Source organism: Aotus nancymaae, unplaced genomic scaffold (assembly GCF_030222135.1).
Source record: "Aotus nancymaae isolate 86718 unplaced genomic scaffold, 86718_ANA_hifiasm-v0.15.2.pri h1tg000057l, whole genome shotgun sequence".
NCBI lineage: Eukaryota > Metazoa > Chordata > Mammalia > Primates > Aotidae > Aotus > Aotus nancymaae.
This window is the reverse complement of record NW_026988471.1, coordinates 68,924,806-68,951,096: the sequence shown is the minus strand read 5'-3', so window position 1 is coordinate 68,951,096 and position 26,291 is coordinate 68,924,806. Positions and strand designations below refer to the sequence as shown.

The window sequence follows — 26,291 nt, the reverse complement described above, 5'->3', positions numbered from 1 at the left end:
GTGTTCTATTGCTTCCCCTTCTTCTGTTTTCAACCTCCTTACTTTTAGACGAGGAAATTGAAACTGAGCTCAAAAAGGTGAAGTGACTTGTCCAAGGTCATATAGCTAGTTACAGATGAACCTCAAGCAAATAACCTGACTCCTTTGATGAACTAGACATTTATATATTGATTATTGCTCCAGTGAGAGGGCCATTATGAACAACTTAGAAACTTTTTAGTGAGACAGGAATTTTGCCAAGTCTTTGTGGGGAGATGAAGAAGGAAGAGGGGATAAAATTCATTATTTGTGGCTCATGTGAAGGTCTAAAGAAGTCGCAAGTCCCCTGGTATCCCAGTTACTGGAGCTATTCCAAAGCTTCAAAACGTAATAAAACCAGGAAGTTGCTTGGAGGATTAGATTTTTAGCAGTCAGTAGTTGGATAAATGTGGTCATGCCCTATTGTAAATATCAGAAAACATATAAATGGCTTCTGAAGGCTTGGAGACAGACATCATAAACTATGTCTTATCAGTAGTCTGGTTTCTGTTTTGAGTTCCAACCTGGGATACTTATGCTGGGAACCACCTGTTCCTGGCTCTGTTGATCTTTGGATTTCCCCAGCCTTTCAGTCCCTTTCAGTTTTGAAATGAAACCAACCCCAGAGGGCGAGGTCAGGTACCAAGAGGACTTTGACAGCTCACCTTGGGTTGTTTTTTTTCCAGAGCCGTCTAGTATGTGACTGTGAGGTGTGAGGCTCAACAGGCTGTGATATAGATTAATTGATGGTGAATCAGCTGTTGGGTAAGGCCTGGGCTGTGTCATTTTTTGGGTAACCAGGAAAACATGACCAAATACATTGTCTTTTGTCTACAGAAAGTTGAAACTTAAGGGTACAGTCACCAGAGAGCTGCCTATGATCTCTGCCTTTGGTTTACTGACGAAGGAAAGGCTTTAATTTGTCTTCATCTCTCCTGATTTGTAGATCCTCCTTACCTCATTTCTGTTCACATCTCTAGCTTCCTGCTGCTGCTCCAGCTACTAAACCTTTACGTAACGTGCCTTTGGAATTGCTGCTTTGGAAGTGACTCCTCTAGATACCCCTAGAAACCCCATCCTCCAACCAGACTCACAGAATGCAGCTTGCCTCCTCCTTTTTCTGTAAACCTAGTTTCCATCAGATTGCAGCACTTTACTTGGAATCTTTACAAGTGAAACTAGCTTTTTCTTCAACCCACCCCTTACCATTTCACCCCTGACTTTGCCTGACTGTCCCCCAGCCCCATTCCTCAGCACTTCAGAGCTGCTTCCAGACTGCCAGATACTTTCAGATACCTTTTTCTCTGAAATTTGTGCTGGCCAGCAAGGCCACTTGATCACTGTCCTTGAAGCTGGCATCTATACCCATTTCCCCTTGGTGTCTGATCTCCCCTCCTGGGGCTATAGCCCAGGCTCAGGGATTGGTGGCCTGGGCTTGCCTGGAGCCAAGGATTTGGGATAGAGTATGGAATTAGGGGGCTTGGTGTTGACATTTCACAGGTAGTCAGATGAGAAGCCACAATATGTGAACATCAAGGCCAGTGGAGGATGGGAAGGACAGAAAATTTAGTATCTGAAGCAAAAGATGTCCTTTGTAATCTCCCTCTTCTGCCCATTCTTTTCGAAAAATTATTTAATTTACAGAGAATATAATAAATGATTTTTTTTTGAGATGGAGGTTCGCTCTTGTTGCCCAGTCTGGAGTGCAATGGCACGATCTCAGCTCACCGAAACCTCCGCCTCCTGGGTTCAAGCAATTCCCCTACCTCAGCCTCCCAAGTAACTGGGATTATAGGCATGTGCCACCACACCCGACTAATTTTATATTTTTAGTAGAGATGGGGTTTCTCCATGTTGGTCAGGCTGGTCTCAAACTCCTGACCTCAAGTGATTCATCTGCCTTGCCTCCCAAAGTGCTGGGATTATAGGTGTGAAGATTTTTTAAAAGTATCAAAACATTGTAGATCATATTTTGACTATTTCTGTCTCCCCATTTCAGTTATTTCTGTATTTAGAGGTGATTTGTTGGTAGTTTGGAATGTACCTGCTATACTTTTTTTCTGTGTGTTTGCTTACGTATGTATGAACTCAGAAAAAATTTAAAGTGTTATTTTTGTTTTATTTATTTCTCTATGCAAATGATATAACATTTTATGTAACATTCTGGTATTTTCTTCTTTGATTTAATAACATACTTTGACAGTATTCCATGTTAGTACATAAAAGCATATCTCATCCTTTATAGAATAGATGTGCCATATTTTATTTGGCTATTTTTCTATTGAGACGTTAAGGTATTTCCAGTTTTTGGGTGATCAAAACCTCTTTGGTAGCTTCAGTTTGCCATCTACACATAGATGGTTTCCAAATCTCTAGCCCAGATCTCTAGACCAGATTATCCAACTGCTTGCAACTCCACTGAGATGTCTTGCAGCCCCCTGCTTTCTCTCACTTGCTTCTTCTCCAGTGCCCAATCATACACATTATAGATAACATGCAGTAATGGTTAATTATTCCCCAAACCCAGTAGTGATAAATTATTCCTTCCTTCCATTCCCACATCTGACAACCAGTCAATCACTAGGACTTGCCCTCCCTACCTCCTCAATATTTCTTGAATCCAGTCACTTTCTCTCACCATTGCTACTGCTTTGTAATTTATGAAAGAGTATTTGTGAGGATTAAGTGAATTAAAATATGTAAAATGCTTAGAATAATAGATTGGTACCTACTAATTGGTATATGAATGTTAGTTGTTACCATTATCTTAATTTACATAATCCATTATCATCTCTGCCTCCAGTCTTAATTTTATTCACTCCTACCTCCATTCCATTCTCCACCCTACAGCCAGAGTGATCTTTATAAAATGGAAGAATGGGCCAGGTGTGGTGGCTCAAGCCTGTAATCCCAGCACTTTGGGAGGCCGAGGTTGAGCCCAGGAGTGTGAGGCAACTTGGTGAGACCCTGTCTCTACAAAAAAATTAAAAATTAACTAAGTGTGGTGCTGTTGCACACCTGTGGTTCCAGCTACTTGGGAGGCTGAGATGGGAGGATTACTTGAGCTTGGACAAAGGTGGAAATTGCAATGAGCTGTGATGGTGCTACTGCACTCTAGCCTTGGTGACAGAGCGAGACCTTGTCTCAAAAAAATAAAATGTAAGAATGATGGCTTAAATGATTCCCCTGCTTAAAATGATGTCAGTGAGGCTGGGCGAGGTGGCTCACGCCTGTAATCCCAGCACTTTGGGAGGCCAAGGCGGATGGATCATCTGAGGTCAGGAGTTCAAGACCAGCCTGGCCAACATGGCGAAACCTCATCTCTACTAAAAATATAAAAATTAGCTGGGCGTTGGTGGCAGGTACCTGTAATTCCAGCTACTTGGGAGGCTAAGGCAGGAGAATTGCTTGAACCTGGGAGGCAGGGGTTGCAGTGAGCCAAGATTGCACCATTGCATTCCAGCCTGGGCAACAAGAGTGAAACTCTGTGTTAAAAAAAAAAAATGTCAGTGATACTTCCATTTGACTACTTCGTTTTTTGGAGACAGAATCTTGCTCTATCTCCTGGGCTGGAGTGCAGTACTGTGATGTCAGCTCACTGCAACCTCTGCCTCCTGGGTTCAAGTGATTCTCTTGCCGCACCTCCCAAAGTGCTGGGATTACAGATGTGCGCTATCACACCCAGCTAATTTTGTATATTTAGTAGAGATGGGGTTTCACCATGTTGGTCAGGCTGGTCTCGAGCTCATAGTCTCAAGTGATCCACCCACCTCAGCTTCCTGAAATGCTGGGATTACAGACGTAAGCCACTGTGCCCAGCCTTCATTTAGCTTTTAATGACTTTTTAAAAATTGAGATAACTGATTTTTCTTTTCTTTCATTTTTTTAGAGTGAAAAGTCTCGGTCTGTCACTCAGGCTGTAGTGCAGTGGTGTGATCATAACTCACTATACCCTTCTGGGCTCAAGGGATTTTCCTGCCTCACACTCCCCAGTATCTGGGACTAAAGGCATGCGCCACCATACCTGGCTAATTTTTTTTTTTTGAGGCGGAGTTTCGCTGTTGTTACCCAGACTGGAGTGCAATGGCGCGATCTCGGCTCACCGCAACCTCCGCCTCCTGGGTTCAAGCAATTCTCCTGCCTCAGCCTAACGAGTAGCTGGGATTACAGGCACGCACCACCATGCCCAGCTAATTTTTGTATTTTTAGTAGAGATGGGGTTTCACCTTGTTGACCAGGATGGTCTCGATCTCTTGACCTCGTGATCCACCTGCCTCGGCCTCCCAAAGTACTGGGATTATAGGCGTGAGCCACCGCGCCTGGCCACCTGGCTAATTTTTTAAAAAAATTTTTTGTAGAAACGAGGTTTCACAGCTGGTCTCTGTGCCACCATACCCTGCCCCTGCTTTCTTTTGTTTTCTTTTTTTTTTTTTTTTGAGACAGAGTCTTGCTCTGTCTCCCAGGCTGGAATGCAGTGGCGTGATCTCAGCTCACTACAACCTCTGCCTCCTAGGTTCAAGCAACTCCCTGCCTCAGCCTCCTGAGTAGCTGAGATTACAGGCACGTGCCACCATGCCTGGCTAATTTTTGTGTTTTTAGTAGAGACGGGGTTTCACCATCTTGGCCAGGCTGGTCTTGAACTTCTGACCTTGTGATCCACCTGCTTCAGCCTCCCAAAGTGCTGGGATTACAGGTGTGAGCCATGGCGCCCACCCCCTGCCCCTGCTTTTAAATGTCATCTCTTTAGACAGTTCTTCCCTCACTATCTAATGATTCGAAAGTGTCTGCTCATTTGCTCTTATTACAACACCTTATTTAATTCTTTGATCTCACTTATCAATATCTGATAATTTTCTGGTTTACTTATGTTTGTTTATAGTCTTCTCCAATTAGAAGAGAATAGGGATATTATATGTCTGGTTGTGTTTTTTTTTGTTTGTTTTTGTTTTTTTGAGGTGGAATCTCGCTCTGCTGCCCAGGCTGGAGTGCAGTCGTGCAATCTCTGCTTACTGCAACCTCTGTCTCCCAAATTCAATGATTCTTGTGCTTCAGCCTCCGCAGTAACTGGGATTACAGGTGCGTGCCACCATGCCCAGCTAATTTTTGCATTTTTAGTAGGAATAAGGTTTCACCATGTTGGCCAGGCTGGTCTTGAGCTCCTGACCTCAAGTGATCCGCCTGCTTTGGCCTCCCAAAGTGCTGGGATTACAGACATGAGCCACTGTGCCTGGCTGATACTGTCTGTTTTATTCATTGTTGTTTTCCTAGCACCTAGGACAATATCTGGCACATTATTGACGGTAAATACTTGTGAAGTGAATAGTAAAACAACTTCATTTGTCTTATGAAGCCCTTTTGGCCTCTCCGGCATCATCTGCATCAGTCCCCTATCTTGACCTTCCCATCCTCCAGCTTATGACATCTCTTTAGATGTGTTTTCTTGCTGCAGGGCCTTTGTATGTGCTCTTAACTGTGCCTAGAACACCCTTCCTCACATGCCCTGCCACTGCCTGGATATCTCCTATTCATCGTTCAAGTTACAACAGCTTAAGTATGACTTTACCTGGTTAGCCTTGATCCTGCAACTCTGCATGCATTGCCATTAATTGTCATATGTATTGTAATTATTTTATTGTCTGTGTCCTTCACTAGACTGTAAGTTATGTGGGGCAAAAGCTTATGTTGTGCTCACCATGAATTTCTGGTCAAAGCTTATCAGCAGCGTCTAGAAGGATCTTTGAGGTGGGGCACTAGGGAGGGGGATAGAGTATCGGGGGCAGCACCTGAGGTCTAGGAAGGTGTACTTTAGGATGTCAAGGTGAGGTTTAAACGGTGGCCCTTGGTTCATTGTTTTTCTTTCTATTTCATCCATCTTTGGTGATTCCCATGTTTGCCTAGAAGAACCATCTAAAATACTTGAGTCATATCCATGAAACTAGGGTATGCCTGACACAAAGACTTGTTCATGAAGCAATGGCATGTGTCCTGAGGATAAAGGTTAAGAATGAGGGTAGGCATATTATTAACTTCAGGTAGCTGAGGGCAGAATAACTGATAATGGAGTAGAATTCTAAGCAAAGAAGTAAGCAAAATGTCTGAAGGATAAGATGAGGCAAGGCTGAAGCAGGAAGCTAAATCATTAAGTCATAAGCCTGGAGCATCTGGATAGTGAGTAGAGTGTAAAAAGGAATAGGGCAAACAGTTCAGGATTAGGGTTGTAAATAATCTTGGGGATTTCTTAAATCATCTTCTAGCATTCTTACCTCTTTAGTTTGGAACCAGCTTTTGGATTATAGAAAGGATCAGATAGTTGACATACAAGGATTTGAGTAAGAGTATATATTACTTTCTTTGTATTTTATGGACTTTTTACTTTAAAATCCTCAGAAATCCTACCTTAACTTTTCCTCCACCTCAATTTCTGCTGCCAAGAGCCTGTCATCCGTTCTTTTAAATATATCAGGTTTGCCAGGCGTGGTGGCTCACGCCTGTAATCCCAGCACTTTGGGAGGCCGAGGCAGGTGGATCATGAGGTTGGGAGTTCGAGACCAGCTTGGCCAACATGACAAAACACTGTCTCTACTAAAAATACAAAAATTAACTGGGTGTGGTGGTAGGCGCTTGTAATCTCAGCTACTCAGGAGGCTGAGGCAGGAGAATCACTTTAACCTGGGAGGCAAAGGTTTATGCCATTGCATTCCAGACTGGGCAACAGAGCAAGACTCTGTCTCAAAAAATAAAAAACAAACAAATAAATATATTAGGTTCAGTTCCCTTATCTTTTAAACAAGTTGTGTATACAGAAGCCTGCAACAGTCCTGGAGTTTCCTTCGGATAGGGTGAAGGGAGAATGAGCTCTCTTCAGACTACCTCCTTCCACTGAACCAGGTGTAGGAGCTGCCCGCAGCACCTTGGGAGTTCAGGACTCTGTTCAACATGAATCTGTGGAATTTCTCTCTGAATTTTGGGGAGTGAGTATTCTGTAGAGTATAGTACGGGACTCTGTCAGTGAGGCATAACAAAAAGTAGTGGAAGACTGGCTGGACGTGCATGAATGGTGGGATCTGAAGGTATGTAGGAGTGGGCATCAAAGTTTTTGACCTGGCTCTTAAATTTTGACAGGGTTTAGGGGCACTGATGTGCCAAGTAGAGAGTCTCGAGGAGTAGCGCTAGTCCCTGGCCCTTAGAGGTGTCCTGAATGTCTCTGTATGTAGCTTGGAGCTGTTTTGCAGACTGATGGGAATTCATGAAGATAGAATGCTTACTGAGGAGGAGTGTGTTCTCTCTTGAAGATTGGATAGAGTGGTTATTTGCACAGATTGGGCAGTCTGTGGCCTGGTCATCTAGTCTCTGTGAGGTGAGGCACCTGCATTCCCTTCCTAGGGCTGTGCTGGGAAAACCAGCTTAAGAGAACTGGAGGTCATGATCATTGTTAGTGATTTCCCTAAGGCTGCTCACTGTCTTTGCTTGCCCACTCTGTTCTCTTAAGTCCCATGCTGTAATGTCCTGCCTTCTGTTTTCTGCTTTGGGACTTTCAAATTCCATAATTCATTCAGACTTCTCTTTCTAGAGATAAGCTCTCACTATGTTGCCCAAGCTGGAGTGTAGTAGCTGTTCATAGGCATGATCATAGCACACTACAGCCTTGAACTTCAGCTCAAATGATCTTCCTGTCTCAGTCTTCCAAGTAGCTATGATATAGGTGTGCGCCACCATACCTCGACTGCTCTGTCTAGATTACTTACCCAATGCCCAGCTTCACTCTGGTGTTACATAGTACTCTAATTATGACATTGACAGCCAGCTTCAAGTAAAGGCCTTTCTTCATTAGCCCTGTTTGTAGAGCTATGGTTTTGAAGTTTTAGTGCATCTGAATTACCCATGAGGGTGAGGGAGGGGGTGCTGGATACTTGTTTAAAATGCAGATCCCTGGTATCAACTGCTAGATACTCTAATTCAGTATGTATGGGGTGTGGTAACCAGGAATCTGCAGTTTCATTAGCCTCCCAGGTAATTCTGACACTAGTCTTCGTCTCCAGACCATATTTAGAGAAACTTTGACTTAAAGGACTCTGCCATTTCTCTACCCTTAAAGGGACAGGGAAGATATTTGAGTTCTTTACTTGGATCCTGAAAGCCTATGAACCTTAGTCTTTTGCCTATCATGCAATGGGGACAATAGCTAACTGTCTCTGTGTATGGGCACCTATTTTTTTGTTACCATAGTAGGAGCAGAGCCCAGATTAGGTGGAAGGGCTTATGATTCCCCAAGGCAGGTCAGTGACTTTGGGGTTTACAGGGGTCTTTTGCTTGGATTAAAAAACCAGGCCTGAATGTAGACCTGAGGACTGCTAATCAGTCACACTTCAGACCTGTCTCTGGAGTTTTTCTCATCACCATATACCTTAATCCTGTCCTAGCACAGGCCTTCCTCATCTGGTCTCCACATTGTCCTCATTCCCCATTGTGGCCATTCTCCATGCTTTTTTCACTCATCCCACAAAAGAACCTGATCTTTTCTTTCTCCTCTTAAAATTCTTTATTGCATTCCTATTACTTAGACAGTCAAGTCATGATGTCTTAGGTTGGAATAAAGTCTTGCACAGTTTGGCCCAAATTGTGGCCTGAAAGGCCCTGCAATATCTGGTCCCTGCATGTTTGTCAAGTCTCATCCCAGGACCCTCCTTCTCTACTGCTGGCACCCTCATCTGCTCACAGTTCGTTGACCCCTTCTCCAGTGGTTTCTGGCCTTAGGGCCTTTGCAGTGCTGTATATCCTCTGCCTGGAACACTCTTTTATTTTATCTTTATTTGAGACAGAGTCTTGTTCTGTTGCCCAAGCTGGAGTGCAGTGGTGTTATCTTGGCTCACTGCAACCTCTGCCTCGCGGGTTTAAGCAATTTTCCTGCCTCAGCCTCCTGAGTAGCTGGGACTACAGGTGCATGCCACTACACCTGGCTAATTTTTATATTTTTGGTAAAGATGGGGTTTCACTATGTTGGCCAGGCTGGTCTTGAACTCCCGACCTCAGGTGATCCTCCTGCCTTGGCCTCCCCAAGTGCTGTGATTACAGGTGTGAGCCACCACGCCTGGACTGTGGAAGATTCTTTACTGTGCTTTTTGCCTCAATTAACTATCCATTGCCTTTTTTTTTTTTTTTTCTGAGATGCAGTCATCCAGCCTGGAGTGCAGTGGCACAATCTCGGCTCACTACAACCTCCGCTTCCCGGGTTCAAGCGATTCTCCTGTCTTAGCCTCTCAATTAGCTGGAATTACAGGTACCCGCCACCACACCTGGCTAATTTTATATTTTTTTTTAGTAGAGATGGGGTTTCACCATGTTGGTTGGGCTGGTTTCAAACTCCTGACCTCAAGTGATCCATCTGCCTCAGCCTTCCAAAGTGCTGGGATTACAGGTGTGAGCCACTGCGCCCAGTAGCTCTGCTCTTTTTATGTCCTGTTGCCTCTGCCAGAAACATCCTTTCTCTTGTCAATTTGACAGATTCCTTCTTGTTTGTTACTACTTCCTTAAGCATTTCTTTGACTTCTGAGGCAGTGCTGGTTCAACAGAGACAGCACTTTGTTCCTCTCTTATAGCCTTTTTTTTTTTGAGGCAGAGTCTAACTCTCGCCCAGGCTGGAGTGCAGTGGCTCGATCTTGCCTTACTGCAACCTCCGCCACCTGGGTTCAAGCAATTCTTGTGGCTCAGCCTCCCAAGTAGCTGGAATTACAGATGTGCACCACCACATCTGGCTAATTTTTGTATTTTTAGTGAAGATGGGTTTTACTATGTTGGCCAGACTGGTCTTGAACTCCTGACCTCAGGTGATCCACTTGCTTCAGCCTCCCAAAGTGCTGGGATTACAGGCATGAGCCACCATGACCGGCCTCATAGGCTTTTCAGCTGTATGTTGTGATTTCACCCGTGTAAGAGATAGATGGTAATACCTCTCTTTTACAGGTGACAACCCAGAGGCGCTAAGACAGGGGTCCCCAACCTGTCTGTGGCCCATCAGGAACGGGTTGCACAGCAGGAGGTGAGTGGTGGGCGAGTGAGCAAAGCTTCATCTGTATTTTTACAGCCATCACTTGCATTGCTGCCTCGTCCTGTCAGATCAGTGGCAGCATTAGATTCTCATAGGAGCGGGAACCTATTGTGAACTGAGCAAGTGAGGGATCTAGGTTGCATGCTCCTTACGAGAATCTAATGCCTGATGATCTGTCACTGTCTCTTATCTCCCCAACATGGGATCATCTAATTGCAGGAAAACAAGCGTAGGGCTCCCACTGATTGTACATTATGGTGAGTTGTATAATTATTTCATTATATATCACAACATAATAATAATGGAAATAAAGTGCACAATAAATGTAATGTACTTGAATCATCCTGAAACCATTCCCTCCCCTCTGTCCATGGAAGAATTGTCTTCCATGAAACTGGTCCTTGATGCCAAAAAGGTTGGGGATGGCTGCTCTAACAGATTAATTAACTTGGAAATGGCAGAACTCATATTTGAACCCTGATGTATAGAAGAGCCCTCATTTCTACCTCACTATGCTCCCTCTAAGAAAACCAATCAGCGTGTATACCTATGTAACAAACCTGCACGTTCTGTACATGTATCCCAGAACTTAAAGTATAATAATAATAATAAAAGAAATTCAATTTACCATGAAAAAAAAAAAGAAAACCAGTCAGTAGACTGAAAGAAACTGAGGTGAAAGAGGTGCTTTTAAAAATTTAGTTAGGTAGTAAAACTTAAAGTTCGGGTATTGTGGCTCATTCCTGTAATCCCAGCAGTTTGGGAGGCTGAGGTGGGCATATCACCTGCGGTCAGGAGTTTGAGACTAGCCTGGCCAACATAGTGAAACCCCATCTCTACTAAAAATACAAAAAATTAGCTGGGTGTGGTGGCGGGTTCTTGTAATCCCAGCTACTCAGGAGGGTGAGGCAGGGTAATTGCTTGAACCCAGAAAGTGGAGGTTGCAGTGAGCCGAGATCGCACCATTGCATTCCAGTCTGGGCGACAGTGCGAGACTCTGTCACAAACAAAAAATAAAAAACAAAAAAATCTTTAAAAAATATTTCCTCAGAGCCCAGGCACGGTAGCTCATGCCTGTAATCCCAGCACTTTGGGAGGCTGAGGCAGGTGATCACTTGAGGCCAGGAGTTCCAGACCAGCCTGGCCCACATGGCAAAACACTATCTCTACAAAAAATACAAAAATTAGCTGGGTGCAGTGGCACGAACCTGTAGTCCCAGCTACTTGGGAGGCTGAGGCAGGAGAACCACTTGAACCTGGGAAGTGGAGGTTGCTTGAAGCTGGGAGGTGAAGGTTAACTCCAGCCTGGGTGACAGAGTGAGACTCTGTGTCAAAAAAAAAAAAAAAAAATTTCCGCAGAGTTAAACACAGTAAAATGAATACTTTTTACAAGCCATTAATAAAGACAGCAAAATTATAAAAGGTGACCATAGCATTGAGAGGATGATGTGTATTTCATGTATTTCCTTGATCATATCCGTGATTCCTTGTGGTACCAATAAAGCCAACACATACAGCCTTGTAGAAATGAGTTTGGCTGGGCACGTTGGCTCATGCCTGTAATTCCAGCACTTTGGGATACAGAGACAGCCGAGATTGCACCACTGTACTCCAGCCTGGGTGACAGAGTGAGACCCTATCTCTAAAAAAGAATGAGCTGAGATGAAATGTTATTTCAAGTCAAGGGAAAGGAAACATCAATCATTAGGTTTCTTGGAGGATATATAAAGAGTGAAATCTGAACTTTTTTTTTTTTTGAGTCAGGGTCTAGCTATCACTGTAACTCAGGCTGGAGTGCAGTGGTGCAGTCTCCACTCACTGCAGCTTCAACCTCCCAAGCTCCAGCCATCCTCCCACGTTAGTCTCCCATGTAGCTAGGACTGCAGGCTTGTGCCACTATGCCTGGCTAATTTCTGTTTATTTTTTTGCAGAGATGGGGTCTCACTATGTTGCTCACATTGGTCTCAAAGTGGTCTCAAGCAGTACTCTCGCCTCGGCCTCTCAGAGTGCTGGGATTACAGGCATGAGCCACCATGCTTGACCTGAATGTATTTGTTTAGGGAAAAGTTATGCAAAATTGATGTGCACAGCCCTTAATATGTTTTACTTTAAAAATACACTTTATTGGCAGGGCGAGGTGGCTCATAATCCCAGCACTTTGGGATGCTGAGGCGGGCGAATCACCTGAGGTCAGGAGTTCGAGACCAGCCTGGCTCACGTGGTAAAATCCTGTCTCTACTAAAAATACAATTAGCTGGACCTGGTGGTGCATACCTGTAATCCCAGCTACTTCGGAGGCTCAGGCAGGAGAATTGCTGAAACCCAGGAGACAGAGGTTGTAGGGGAGCCAAGACGCCCCACTGCACTACAGCTTGGGCAAGAGAGCGAGACCTTATTCCCCCACTCCCCAAAACAACAACAACAGCAACAAAAAGAATGTAATGGATGGTTGGATGCAGGAAAAAGAAAAATGTCACAGATATACACAAACACACTGATATGTATGGAACAATCTCCAAAATCTGTAATTAAGAGAAAACTAAAGAAAGGTGCAGAATAGTATTTATGACTAGTGTACTAGTTTTAGCATTTGTATAAAAAAAGAGGAGAAACTCTGTGTACTTGTTATATACTCGTACTGTTTCTGAAAGTTTTCTTTTTCTTTCTTTTCTTCTTTTTTTAATAGAGACGGGGTTTCACCATGTTGCCCAGGCTGGTCTAGAACTCGTGGACTCAAGCAATCCACCTGCCTTGGCCTCCCAAAGTGCTGGAATTATAGGCATGAGCCACCATGCCAGGCCTTTTTATTTTTTAATATCCTTCTCTGTTGCTGAATTTTTTTTCCCCATATGAACATTACTGTTTTATTTTTTTGTGACAGTCTTGCTCTGTTGCCCAGGCTGGAGGGCAGTGGTGCGATCTTGGCTCACTGCATCCTCCGCCTCCTGGGTTCAAGTGATCTTCTCGTCTCAGCCTCCCAAGTAGATGGGATTACAGGTGCGTGCCACACTGCCCAGCTAAGTTTTGTATTTTTAATAGAGATAGGGTTGCACCATGTTGGTCAGGCTGGTCTTGAACTCTTGACCTCGTGATCTGCCCACCTTGGCCTCCCAAAGTGCTGGGATTACAGGTGTGAGCCACTGTGCCCCACCCAAACGTTACCTTTTTTTTTTTTTTTTTGAAACGGAGTCTCGCTCTGTTGCCCATGCTGGAGTACAGTGGCTCAATCTTGGCTCACTGCATCCTTCCACCTCCTGGGTTGAAGCGACTCTCCTGCCTCAGCCTCCTGAGTAGCTGGGATCACAGGCATGCGCCACCACACCCAGCTGATTTTTTTTTTTTTTAATTTTTTGTAGAGGCAGGGTTTCACCATGTTGGCTAGGCTGGTCTTGAACTCCTGACCTCATAATCCACCCATAGTCAGCCTCCCAAAGTGCTGGGATTACAGGCATGAGCCACCGTGTTTGGCCAGCCATTTTAAGTCTGTGAGAAATTGTGGTTAAAAAAAAACCATAAAATTTGCCATTTTAACCATTTTTAAGTCTATGTTTTAGTAGTCTTAGGTATATGCACATTCCATGTAACGAATCTCCAGAACTTTTTCATCTTGCAAAACTGAAATTCCGTACTCATTAAGCAACAACTCTTCTTGCCCCACCCCTCCTTTCTCTCTGGTAACCACCATTCTACTTTTTGTTTCTATGAATTCTCATATAAATAGAGTCATATAGTATTTTTTTGTGTGTGTGAGGGGCTTATTTTACTTAGCATAATGTGTTAAGGTTCATCCATGTTGTAGCATGTGACATAGGATTTCTTTCTGGTTCAAGGCAGAATAATATTCTACCTTAAAGATTGTATGCATTGGCCGGGCGCAGTGGCTCACGCCTGTATTCCCAGCACTTTGGGAGGCTGAAGTGGGTGGATCACGAGGTCAAGAGATCGAGACCATCCTGGCCAACATGGTGAAACCCCATCTCTACTAAAAATACAACAATTAGCTGGGTGTGGTGGCACGTGCCTGTGGTCCCAGCTACTTGGGAGGCTGAGGAGGAAGAATTGCTTGAACCCAGGAGATGGAGGTTGCAGTGAGCCAAGATCGAGCTACTGCACTCCAGTCTGGCAACAGACCAAGACTCCCATCTCAAAAAAAGGAAAAAAAAAAAAATGTATGCATCATAGTTTAGCCATTTGTTCATCAATACATTGCCTTTTTAAAAATTTTATTTTTTTATTTTTAATTTTTTTGTAGAGACAGAGTCTTCTTGCTATGTTGCCCAGGCTGGTCTTTAACTCCTCGCCTCAAGTGATCCTCCCATCTTGGCCTCTGAAGTGTCAGGATTACAGGCATGTGCCATCACACCCAACCTGATACATTTTCTTTATAAATGCTGTTTTTGTTCCCCATATTTCTTCCATAAAAAAAAAAACAAAAAAAAAAACAATAAAATGGGCTACATGTGCAGAACGTGCATGTTTGTTACATAGGTATACGTGTGCCATGTTGGTTTGCTGCACCTATTGACTCATCCTCTTAAGTTCTCTCCCCTCATCCCCGGATCCCCCAACAGCCCTGCTGTGTGTTGTTCCCCTCTCTGTGTCCATGTGTTCTCCATGTTCAACTCCCACTTAGGAGTGAGAACATGTGGTGTTTGGTATTATTCCTGTGTTAGTTTGCTGAAGATGATGGCTTCCAGCTTCATCCATGTCCCTGCAAAGGACATGATCTCATTTCCTTTCATGTCTGCATAGTATTCCATGGTATATATGTACCATATTTTCTTTATCCAGTCTATTATTGATGGGCATTTGGATTGGCTCCATGTCTTTGCCTTTGTAAATAGTGCTGCAAAAAACATACGTGTGCATGTGTCTTTTTTCTTTTTTTATTTTTTGAGTAGAATCTCTTAATCTTTTCCTTTTTTTTTTTTTTTTTTGAGATGAAGTCTTGCTCTGTTCCCCAGGCTGGAGTGCAGTAGCACTATCTTGGCTCGCTGCAACCTCCACCTCCTGGGTTCCAGAGATTCTCCTGCCTCAGCCTCCTGAGTAGCTGGGATTACAGGCATGTGCCACTGCCTGGCTAATTATGTATTTTTAGTAGAGGGGGTTTTCACCATGTTGGCCAGTCTGGTCTCAAACTCCTGACCTCAGGTGATATGCCTTTCTCAGCCTCCCACAGTCCTAGGATTACAGGTGTCAGACACTGTGCCTGGCCTGCATGTGTCTTTTTTAGTAGAATGATTTATATTCCTTTGGGTATGTACCCAGTAATGGTCTTGATCCTTGAGAAATCGCCATATAGTCTTCCACAATGGTTGAACTGATTTACATTCCCACCAACAGTGTAAAAGCATTCCTGTTTCTCCACAGCCTTGCTAGTATCTATTGTTTCCTGACTTTTTAATAATTGCCATTCTGACTGGTGCGAAATGGTATCTCATTGTGGTTTTTGATTTATATTTCTTTGATGATCAGTTGTTGAGCTTTTTTTTAAATATGTTTGTTGGCTGTGTAAATGTCTTCCTTTGAGAAGTGTCTTTTCACATCCTTTGCCCACTTTTTGATGGGGTGGTTTGTCTTTTTTGTAAATATGTTTAAATTCCTTGTAAATTCTGGGTATAGACCTTTGTCAGATGAACAGTTTGCAAAAATTTTTTCCTATTCTGGAGGTTGCCTGTTTGTTCTGATGATAGTTTATTTTGCCATGCAGAAGCTCTTTAGTTTAATTAGATCCTATTTGTTAACTTTAGCTTTTGTTACAATTGCTTTTGGTGTTTTTGTCATGAAGTCTTTGCCCACGTTTATGTCCTGAATGGTACTGCCTAGGTTTTCTTCTAGGGTTTTTATAGTTTTGGGTTTTACATTTAAGTCTTTAATCCATCTTGAGTTAATTTTTGTGTAAAGTGTAAGGAAGGGATCCAATTTCAGTTTTCTGCATATGGCTAGCCAGTTTTCTTAGCACCATTTACTGAATAGGAGATCCTTTCCCCATTGCTTGCTTTTGTCAGGTTTGTAGAAGATCAGATGGTTGCAGATGTGTGGTGTCATTTCTGAGGTCTCTGTTCTGCTCCATTGGTTTATATGTCTGTTTGGTATCAGTACTATGCTGTTTTGGTTACTGTAGTCTTGTAGTATAGTTTGAAGTCAGGTAGTGTGATGCCTCCAGCTTTGTTCTTTTTGCTTAGGATTGTCTTGGCTATATGAGGTCTTCTTTGATTCTATATGAAATAAAAATATGGAATGCTTCATGAATTTGTGTGTCATCCTTGCCCAGGGGCCATGCCGGTCTTCTCTGTATTGTTCTAATCTGTTGCCCAGGATGGAGTACAGTGGCACAATCTTGGCTCATTGCAACCTCTGTCTCCTGGGTTCAAACAATTCTCCTGCCTCAGCATCCTGAGTAGCTGGGATTACAGGTGCCCACTGCCATGCCTGGCTGATTTTTTTGTAGAGACGGGGTTTCACCATGTTGGCCAGGCTGGTCTCAAACTCTTGACCTCAGGTGATCCGCTAGTCTCGGCCTTCCAAAGTGCTGGGATTATAGGCGTGAGCCACCTTGCCTGACCGGAACGTTTTTTAAAAGTACTTTTTTTTTGTTTGTTTGAGACAGAGTCTCATTCTGTCGCCAGGCTGAAGTGCAGTGGCCCGATCTCTGCTCACTGCAGCCTCCATCTCCTGGGTTTAAGCGATTCTCCTTCTCAGCCTCCCATGTAGCTGGGACTACAGGCGTGCACTACCATACCCAGCTAATTTTTGTATTTTTAGTAGAGACGGGGTTTCACCATGTTGGCCAAGATGGTTTCGATCTTTTGACCTTGTGATCCACCAGACTCGGCCTTCCAAAGTGCTGGGATTACAGACGTGAGCCACCGCACCTGGCCTTTAAAAGTACTTTGTTTCATTTTATGAATGTGATCCTGAAAAGTTGGGTATAAATATTGTATATATTTGTATGTATAATACAGGGATAGTTTGAGGGGTGGTTAAATCATATCTTAGTTAACTTTACAGCAAAGAGACTCTTTTTTGTCTTGTGAATGATCCCCAACTTTATGTCTTGAATGTTGGTATTGGAGATTTTTCTTGAAGTCACACGTACCTCTCCTAGGAATGGAACCTTTTAAAACGGAGAGAGTTGGTTATTTGAAATTGAAGATAGCTATGTATACCAGGACACCCCACCATTTGTCTTACTTTACCCACTTCTCCATTTGTTTTACCAGCATCTCTGTTTTCCTGTTCCATGCACTAGAAATCTTGGAGCCCTTTTGTTTTTATAATATACTTCCTATGTGTTGATTTTGTTTTCCCTAATAGAGTAAATTTTTGAAGGTAGGAGGCATCTCTTATATCCTTTAGTGATGAGCATAATAAGAGATTTTAATAAATACATATTTGGCAAAGATGAGAGAGGTGGAGAGAGAAGTTCCTCTGCTGAAGAAGTGTGATTACTTTTGGTTTTTGTCTACTTCATATGGTACCCATCGCTAGTGGGGAATTTCTTCCACTTGCAGACCAAGTGTGTTCTCTGCCAAAGAAGTGTGATTACTTTTGGTTTTTGTCTACCTCATGGGTACTCATCACTAGCAGGGAATTTCTTCCACTTGCAGACCAAGTGTGTTGGGGACTTGAGATGAGTACATGTGTGTATGTGGTGTTTCCTGCTGCAAGCCCAGGTAAGATAGCAGAAGCCAGATTGGAGCCTGAAGAATCTGACTTGATAGTATGTAGAATGACTTCTGTGATAGCCCTGAGGAGAGAATCTCAGATTTCTATCCTCTTAACATCAATCCTGAATATTTAACTGTCAGCAGGGCAGCTGGACCTGAACATGCTTTAGGTTTCTTTCTTTTTTTTTTTTTTTTGAGACAGATTTTTGCTCGTTTCCCAGTCTGGCGTGCAATGGACGATCTTGGATCACTGCAACCCCCGCCTGCTGGGTTCAAGTGATTCTCCTGCCTCATCCTCCCAAGTAGATAAGATTACAGATCATGACTGGCTAATTTTTCGTATTTAGTAGAGACAGGGTTTCACCATGTTGATCTGACCAGTCTTGAACTCCTGATGTCAGGTGATCCACCCATCTCGGCCTCCCAGAGTGCTGGGATTACAGGTGTGCGACACAGCACATGGCCAACTTTAGGCTTCTTAAATTCAGTAGCACGTATTAGGAATGTTTGATAAAAGTGATTTTGCAAAAAATAAAATAAAAAGAAAAAAAGTGATTTTGCTTTTTTTGCCAGTAGTATATGAAAGCACTTAATACAGGGCCTGGCTTATAGTTGGTGTCCAAGAGATGACAGTATGTGAGAAATATTTTCAAGTAGTTGAGTCTTTCCCTAAGTGCCCTGCCTCCACACCTCCCACCCAAGGCTAAAGATACAGGCGACAACAACGTGGATTTCACCTTTGGGAAGTTTCCAGTTCCTTGTTTGTGGCTTTATGCTCAAACAAGAAGTGTAGTCTGTTCCTACATATCTAAGAGCAGATAGCTCTGAACCCTATCTACCCTCACCCCAGACTGAAGGTATTTGAATCAAACTAACATGTCTGGTCACCCTAAGCAGCTTTCTTGGTAGGGTCCTAGTCTCGAGAACGTTAGTGGGAAAGTCTGTGAATCTCTGGGGTAACTGGGCAAGGCAGTAGATACGGGGATTGAGCATGAATTAATTTACCCAGGATAACTTATGAGTACGGGCATGGAGGAGAGGACAGGTTAGGGGCCAAAAAGGGCTTTACTCTGTCATTTCTCCTCATAGAAAGATGTAGGCCTTGTGTGCCAAGTGTAGAGCTCTGGCCTCCTGTGGCCTGTCACTGCCATGTGATGAGTCAGTCTTGCTCCCAGCTGTCCCTGCAGGGCATCTTGGGTTTAGTAGGGGATGAAATAGGGATTCTAAATCAGGTAGCCTTTTTTCAAATCCTGCAGGTGTGTAGGGAGGAGTTGTGCCTCCCAGGACCTGTTTCCTATGTGTTGAAGTAAGAGGAATTCCATCTAGATTCCGTGGGGGTTTCCTTCCATCCTTATGTCCCTTTTTCACACTGTCACTGGCCTGGCTTCTGGGAAGAAGAGAGAAAGGGTGAGAGAAATAAAGAACTTGAGGAGGTGTGTAGATTTGCTGTCCTTAAATTCTTTCTGGAAGAAAGTATAGGTATTGGGAGGAAGATCAGTGAATGGGTAGGTGAACACATATACTGCTTATACTATTGCCTGGCACTCAGCCTGGAACCTTACTCAGTATTATTAATCTTGTTATATGTTGGTCCACTCTCCCAGTTGAAATATGAGCATATATATACATGTAACTTTATATCAGTAGTCATACCTTGTTACTGTTTTACCATCTTTTTTCACTTGAAGACATTTTCATGTCAATAAATACAGAATAAAGGGCTGATATTTCAGTAAGTGGATATGTCATACTGCTATTATTCTCTAATATTTAATCTGTTTATCTTATCTGTTATCTATGGGGCTGCCTTTGACTCCCTTACTTAACAAGATAACAATCCCCCTTTCTTCTCTATCTCTCTTCCCACCTATATTTTTCTCTATAGCATTTAGCATCACTTGATATATTATATACTTTTCTTACTTTTTTTGCTTATTGCCTAACTTTCCTCCGTTAGAATATAAGCTCCATGAAGACAGGGATTTTTCTTTTAAAAATTGCCTTATTATGCTAGAATCAGGCAGCATTTTATTCTATATCATAGAATGAGTGTTCCCCTGCTTTTTTTTGGAGACAGGGTCTCACTCTGTGACCCACACTGGAGTGCAGTGGCATGATCTGGATTCACTGTAACCTCAACCTCCTGAGCTCAAGTGATCCTTTTACCTCAGCCTCTCAGGTAGTTGGGATTACAGCCATGTGCTACTTCACCCAGCTAATTTAAAAAAATTTTTTAAAAGATCCGGTCTCACTGTGTTGCCTAAGCTTAAACTCCTAGGTTCAAGCAGTCCTCTCTCCTCAGCCTCCCAAAATGCTGGGATTACAGGTGTCAACCACCACACCTGACCCTTTTTTCTTTTTTATCCATGCTCTATGCCTGGTATCGAGAACAGTTCCTGGTACATCGTTGATGCTCAATAAATATTTGTTGAGTGAATTAATTTGTTGGATATTTGGTATATCCAACAAATTAATTCATTGGGCTTTTTATTTGCAATATTTTGATTATTATGAGCATTCTGTGCTAAACACTTGGTATATACATCTTTGCATGCTTGTCCACTGTCTCTTTAGGATAAATTCCAAGAAATCCGTAAGCCAAGTTAAAGGGTATGCATATTTAAAATGTTAATTCATGGAGCCAAACTACCCTTGAGAACATAAACTTCTATTAGCAACATGTGAGATTGCCTGTTTCCCATGCTTTTAATAACATTGGGTGTTGTGTGTTTTTGTCTTCCTCATCTGACAGGTGAGACGTGGTCTTGTAACACAGTGGTCAAGAATGTGACTTTGGAGCCAGCCTGCTGAGGGCTGAATTCTGACTCAGCCATTTGCTAACTGTGTGACCTTGGGTAATTCATTTACCTTCTCTGTCCTTCAATTTTATCTTGGTAAAGTAGGGATAATGATAGCACCTATTTATGGGGTTATTGTGAGAAATAAATCCAGGTAAAATGCTTAGAATAGTAACTGAAACATAGCACTTAATAAATATGATTTAATTTTCATTTCTTTGAATATTAAAGGTTGAATTTTCAAATGTGTTTTGGACCTTTGTATTTTTTATTTAAATCAATTATTCATAACTTTTGCACCTTTTTTTTTTCTTTCAGAGACAGGATCTTGCTTTGTTGTCTAGGCTGGAGTGCAGTGGTGTGATCATAGCTCACTGCAGCCTTGAACTCTTGGGCTCAAGAGATCCTCCTGCCTCAGCCTCGTGAGCAGCTGGGGACTACAGGTGCCTGCTACCACACCCAGCTAATTTTTTTTTTTTTTTTGTAGTGATGGGTTCTTGCAACCCAGACTGGTCTTAAACTTTAGCTTCAAGTGATCATCCTACCTTGGCCTCCCAAAGCATTGGGGTTACAGGCGTGAACCACTGCACCTTGCCTGCACGTTTTTTCTAATAATTTTTTTTATTAATTTGTAGGAGTTTTAACATGTTATCATAAATGATAGGGAATTGTTCACATTTTGTCATTTTTTTTTTCAATTTTGTTTATTCAGCTTTTTTCTGTGTGCAAATTTTACATTTTTAGGTAGTTAGAAAATCCCTTCCCTTATAGTTTTTTTCTGCTACTAGACCAGTGTTTAGAAAAAGCATGTTCCCCACCTCAAAATTATAAAAATAGTTACTTGTTCTTTTTGAGTACTGTGTGTGTTTAAATCTTTAATCTTTAAATTTAAATCTTTGATCCATCTGATATTTATTTGGACATGAAGAGAGTGGTTGGGATCTGGCTGTGTTTCTTTTCTTTTCTTTTTTTTAAGTCTCGTTGTTGCCCAGGCCAGAGTGCAATGGTGCAATCTTGGCTCACTGCAACCTCCACCTCCTGGGTTCAAGCGATTCTCCTGCCTCAGCCACCCTAATAGCTGGGATTAAAGGTGCCCACCACCACACCTGGCTAAATTTTTGTATTTTTAGTATATATGGGGTTTCAGTATGTTAGCCACGCTGGTCTCGAACTCCTGACCTTGTGATCTGCCTGCCTCAGCCTCCCAAAGTGCTGGGATTACAGGCATGAGCCACTGTGCCCGGCAGTGTATTTTTTTTCAGTTGGGTAGCTATCCTAAACTCATTTGTTAAAGAAGGAGAAGCAGGAGACTTCAATCTATTCTCCTCTTCCCTAATTTGAAAGTGGCTTGTTATTTTAAATATCACATCCTCAGAAATAGCAAATCCCATCTTAGAGAATGGGTTTAATGTTTGGATACAGCCAAAAGTCATTTCATTACTAAACTCTGGGGTTGAATATACCATGTAGAGCAGTTTCGGATCAGAACTCACAGTCTGAATTCTAAGTGATGAGACTGCTGTCTCTCTGCTGAAGCTTCTTAACTGGCTCTGAAGTCTCTTGCAAAATGGATCCTAACAAGGGTACTGCTTTGAAGGGCCGTTGTTCATTTGGAATGATACTTTTTGTATTGTTCAAAATAAAGTGCTTACAGCAGGTATTTTCTCATTCCAGGTTGAGAGTATTGGTAGGATATTGATAAGGGGTGCTGAATGGTAATAAACCTGTTGTGCTCTAGCTCTGCCCTAATCAGCTTATTTCAGAACTCTAGTTTCATTCAGTTTCTTGCCTCTGACTCAAAATGGAGGGAGGGTGGTTCTTATATAACAGAACACACCCACATATCCCTTTGGCAGCAGCTACCTGCCAGAGATGGTGAAGAAGAGTAGCCAACCTTTACATAGCACATGTTGTGTGCCAGTGATGGTCCTAATAGTATAATACCTTACATATATAAACTTATGATGTTGGTGCTCTGTACTGAGTTGAATGGTATCCCCCAAAATTCATGTTCTCTCAGAACCTATGAATGTGATCTTATTTGGGAATAGAGTCCTTGCGCATATAATCAAGTTGAGGTGAAGTTTTACTGGTGAGTTCTAGTCCAGTGACTGGTGGTGTCATAAGAAGAGAGAGACATAGAGGGAAGATGGCCACATGAAGATGGAGGCAGAGATTGCGGTTATCCTGCTGCAAACTAAGGAATGGCTCCAGCCCTCCAAAGATTGTCAGCAATCACCAGAAACTAGAAGAGACAAGGAAGGATTCTTCCCTAGAGCCTTCAGAAGGAGCATGGCCCTACTGACACCTGGATTTCAGACTTTCAGCTTCAGAACTGTGAGAAAATAAATGTCTGTTATTTTAAGCCATCCACTTTGTGGTAATTTGTTATGGCAGTCCTAGGTAACTAATGTACACTCTTACTATCTTCATTTTCAGATAAAGGAAACTGAGGCTCAGAGAAGTCAAATACGAGATCTCTGTAGGCCCCTACTGTGCTGGCTGTGCATAGATTCTGTACCTCCTGCTGCTGCTGTTGGCTCTCCGCCTTTACCATGGCCATCACCTCCTGAGAGTGATTGAGCTGAGCTGCTGGAATGACTCGTTTTTATAACTTATCAGGCCATAGCCTTTCCCCACGTCTTGCCTGCTTCATACCATAAATCAGAAACTCTTCTTAGGAGGCTTCTAACTGTAGCCTGACCATCTCACCCCTGATCTCTTCTCCAATCCCTCTTCCCCCCTTATTTTCCCTTTCCTATTCTGTCTTTATTTTTACTTTTCATGCAGTGTCAGAGAAGTGTAGTGATAGTGTTGGGGGAGGATCCCCCAGCTGCATCTGGCAGTTGGTTTTATACTTCCCACTTCTGGCCTGCTGTATCTTCTAGAATTTCTGTTAGTAGACAATTCAGATCTTCTGTTTTTCTTTGGAGCTTTCAAGATCTTGCACATAGCTTATAGTTACATGGCTATGAACAGAGAATGGGCAGCTTCATGGTGGCACTGGCTGTGAGGGCACTTTTATTGATAAATTCAACCCACCACAATGGCTGTCTCTCCTGTCAAAGTGAGTAAAGGGATTAGAGCATTTTCTGAACCAGCTCATCTCCCAGAATAGCTTCTTGCCTGCCCCTGGGCTTTTCTGTTGGCATTTCATTGGTGGCTATGGAATCTTGCCTGTTTTCCAATATAGACCTTTGGCTTTAGATCCTGTTCTTGTTCTTACCCACTCTCACGGGACTGAACTCTAGGAACCATGTCTCTTTTGTTTGCTGCTCTATCCCAGGATTGAGCAAAGCCCTGATTCTTACTAACCCCTCAAGAAATATTTGTTGAATGAAGAAGTTAATATTGACCTGGAAGCTTCAAACTCTTGGTTTTCCTTGCTTCTTCCTGAAGTCAGGGACCAGAGTAAGAATTTGTTTAACAGTCCTAAGCAATAGAAAAATTATGATGCCCCTCATACTTTCCTCCCTCAGTATGTATTTAAAAAGTCTAAATGCAAAATAACTATAAAGAAACCCAGCAAAATATAGAGAAAATGCAGCAAAATTCTGATTTTTACCATGGTTACCACTTTGATAAATATAAAGTAACTTAAAATTGTTGTTGTTGTTGTTCTTGTTTTCCCAGTTCTCTGAGCACATGCTGTTGAGTAATCCTGCCTGGACCAGTCCTTCCCTCACCCTAGACTTCACCTTCAGTTCCCCTTTATACCACCTGCTGAAGCTGCCAGTCAGCCTTTTCCACCACCCTCCCTCCCCCAGGGGTGTTTGGCTTCTCAGACCCCAGACTGAGCTAGTGCTCTTGGCTCCCTAGGGTCTTGCCAGGGAAGTCATACATACTGCAAAAGAGTACCTAATAATGAGAACTCCCATGCTGAATTGTGATTTATAGTCAGCATAGCACATTATGTCAGGTGATTATACTTAGGTTGCTTTTAGCTTTAATAATCTGCTTCTGTGATCCTGTATGTGGAAAGCCTAGAAATTTCTCTGTGATCCTCCTTCCTGGATCACTAAGAGACAAGTCAAGTCATAGGCCCATTCTACCACCTATATTAATCTGGGCCTTGTTGAGACCATTTAAAGAAAGGTGTGATGCTAGAAGTAAGGCCCAGGCCTCCTACACACTGTTCCAAGGCTGTGACCATAGTCAAATCCTGTTGAGTCCAAAGAGTTTAAAATAGTGTTGGAAACCTCCTAGGAGAAAAAAAAACACCATAACTTCCTGGGTAAGGAAGTGACATGTGCCGACTAGAGCAGGAGGGGTAGCCAAGGCTCCAAGTTCTATTCTGGACCCGTTGCTGATTTGAGGTGTGACATTCAGCAATCTGAGCTGATGTTCTGTAGCTCTGATTGGTTTCTCATCTGCAGAGAGTGAAAGAGGCTGTGCTTTAGGAGAGCCTCACCATTACACGTCTTGCCTCATTTTAATTCCAGGCTTCTTTTTGAGATGGAATCTCACTCTCTCACCCAGACTGGAGTCCAGTGGTGTGATCTCAGCTCACTGCAACCTCTGCCTCTGGGTGTAAGCGATTCTCTCACCTCAGCCTCCTGAGTAGCTGGACTTATAGGTGCGTGCCACCATGCCTGGCTAATTTTTGTATTTTTAGTAGAGACAGGGTTTCACCACATTGGCCAGGCTAGTCTCGAACTCCTGACCTCAAGTGATCTACCTGCCTCAGCCTCCGAACCAGGCCTCTTTTTTAAATGCAGAAACACCCCCACAGAGTTAATATAGAAACCCAGCAATGTTGTTTATGTTTTACTTGAATTCATTTCATCAGAATTGTTTTTCTCTTAACAGTGTGATTAGATCAGCTCTTGTAGGGGATGGGAGCTTCGATAGGGTTTAGAAAAGGAAAGGAAGATTTGTGTGGGGCACACACCTTGGCTTTGGCAGCTTGAGGGTACCAGGTACATGATAATTTAGATGAATAACAGAAACTTGTATCCCTTGAGAGCCAGGCATGTATTAGATGCTTTTATATATTATTTAATTGTAATACAAATCAATAAAGTATCATTCCCATTTTTGCACATGGGCAAGCTGAAAGTCAAAGAAGTTATATAACTTGCCCAAGGTCACACAGCTAATAAAAAGGCTGAGCTAGGATTTATTTTTCCTTAAGTCTGTACAACTGCAAAGCCCATGCTGTTTTCACAGAGCTTTTCTGTCCCTGGTGAGATTTAGAAAGGAAGATATGAGAAAGAAGGGTGGTGAGATGCCATCTTTACCTACCTCGCAGTTTTGCTTGTTGGGACGTGTTTAGCCAGAACGTTCTGTTTATAGAATACTAGATTCTATATATAGAGATGCTGCAACAACATATGTGGGAAAGATACCAATTGGCTGTAGGGGAGGATTTTAAAAAGCCTTTGTTCTTCATCACAGTATAGGGCACTTGTGTCAAAACACCACTGGTAATTGGTTTACTGCTTAAGTGGCTCTGTCCTATCATCTATATAAAATTTGTTGATGTGGGTCCTGAAGTCAGCGGTGATGATGTCAGAGGTGAGGGTGTGGTGTGTCCTCACTGCATGTACTGGAGCTGGTGGCACGTCTTGTGTGACTTTTGCAGTGAATTATTACTGAGTAAGAGATGTCTTGATGGGCACGGTGGCTCATGTCTGTAATCCCAGCATTTTGGAAGTCTGAGGCAGGGAATCACCTGAGGTTGGGAGTTTGAGACCAGCCTGACCAACATGGAGAAACCCGTCTCTACTAAAAATACAAAATTAGCCAGGTGTGGTGGTG

At 42.8% G+C, this 26,291-nt stretch overlaps 1 long non-coding RNA gene and 1 pseudogene across 16 annotated transcripts in view; one reads left to right on the top strand and one right to left on the bottom strand.

Annotated features, from left to right (window-relative positions):
* LOC105704607 (uncharacterized) overlaps positions 1 to 24,138 on the top strand; it is a 42,425-nt gene extending 18,287 nt beyond the window's left edge. For 5 of the 16 annotated variants that reach the window (XR_010337958.1, XR_010337956.1, XR_010337957.1 and 2 more), the window contains exons 4-7: positions 9,184 to 9,295; positions 9,979 to 10,054; positions 20,486 to 22,868; positions 22,971 to 24,138. This is a non-coding gene — a long non-coding RNA (uncharacterized LOC105704607). Of the gene's footprint in view, positions 1 to 704; positions 784 to 4,973; positions 5,095 to 9,183; positions 9,296 to 9,978; positions 10,055 to 12,749; positions 13,738 to 14,315; positions 14,411 to 20,485; positions 22,869 to 22,970 lie in introns of all 16 variants that reach the window. The other 11 variants (XR_010337951.1, XR_010337953.1, XR_010337955.1 and 8 more) reach the window with 11 other exon arrangements.
* On the bottom strand, positions 16,293 to 16,390 carry LOC135269773 (U6 spliceosomal RNA; annotated as a pseudogene).
* Positions 24,139 to 26,291: the final 2,153 nt, after the last annotated feature.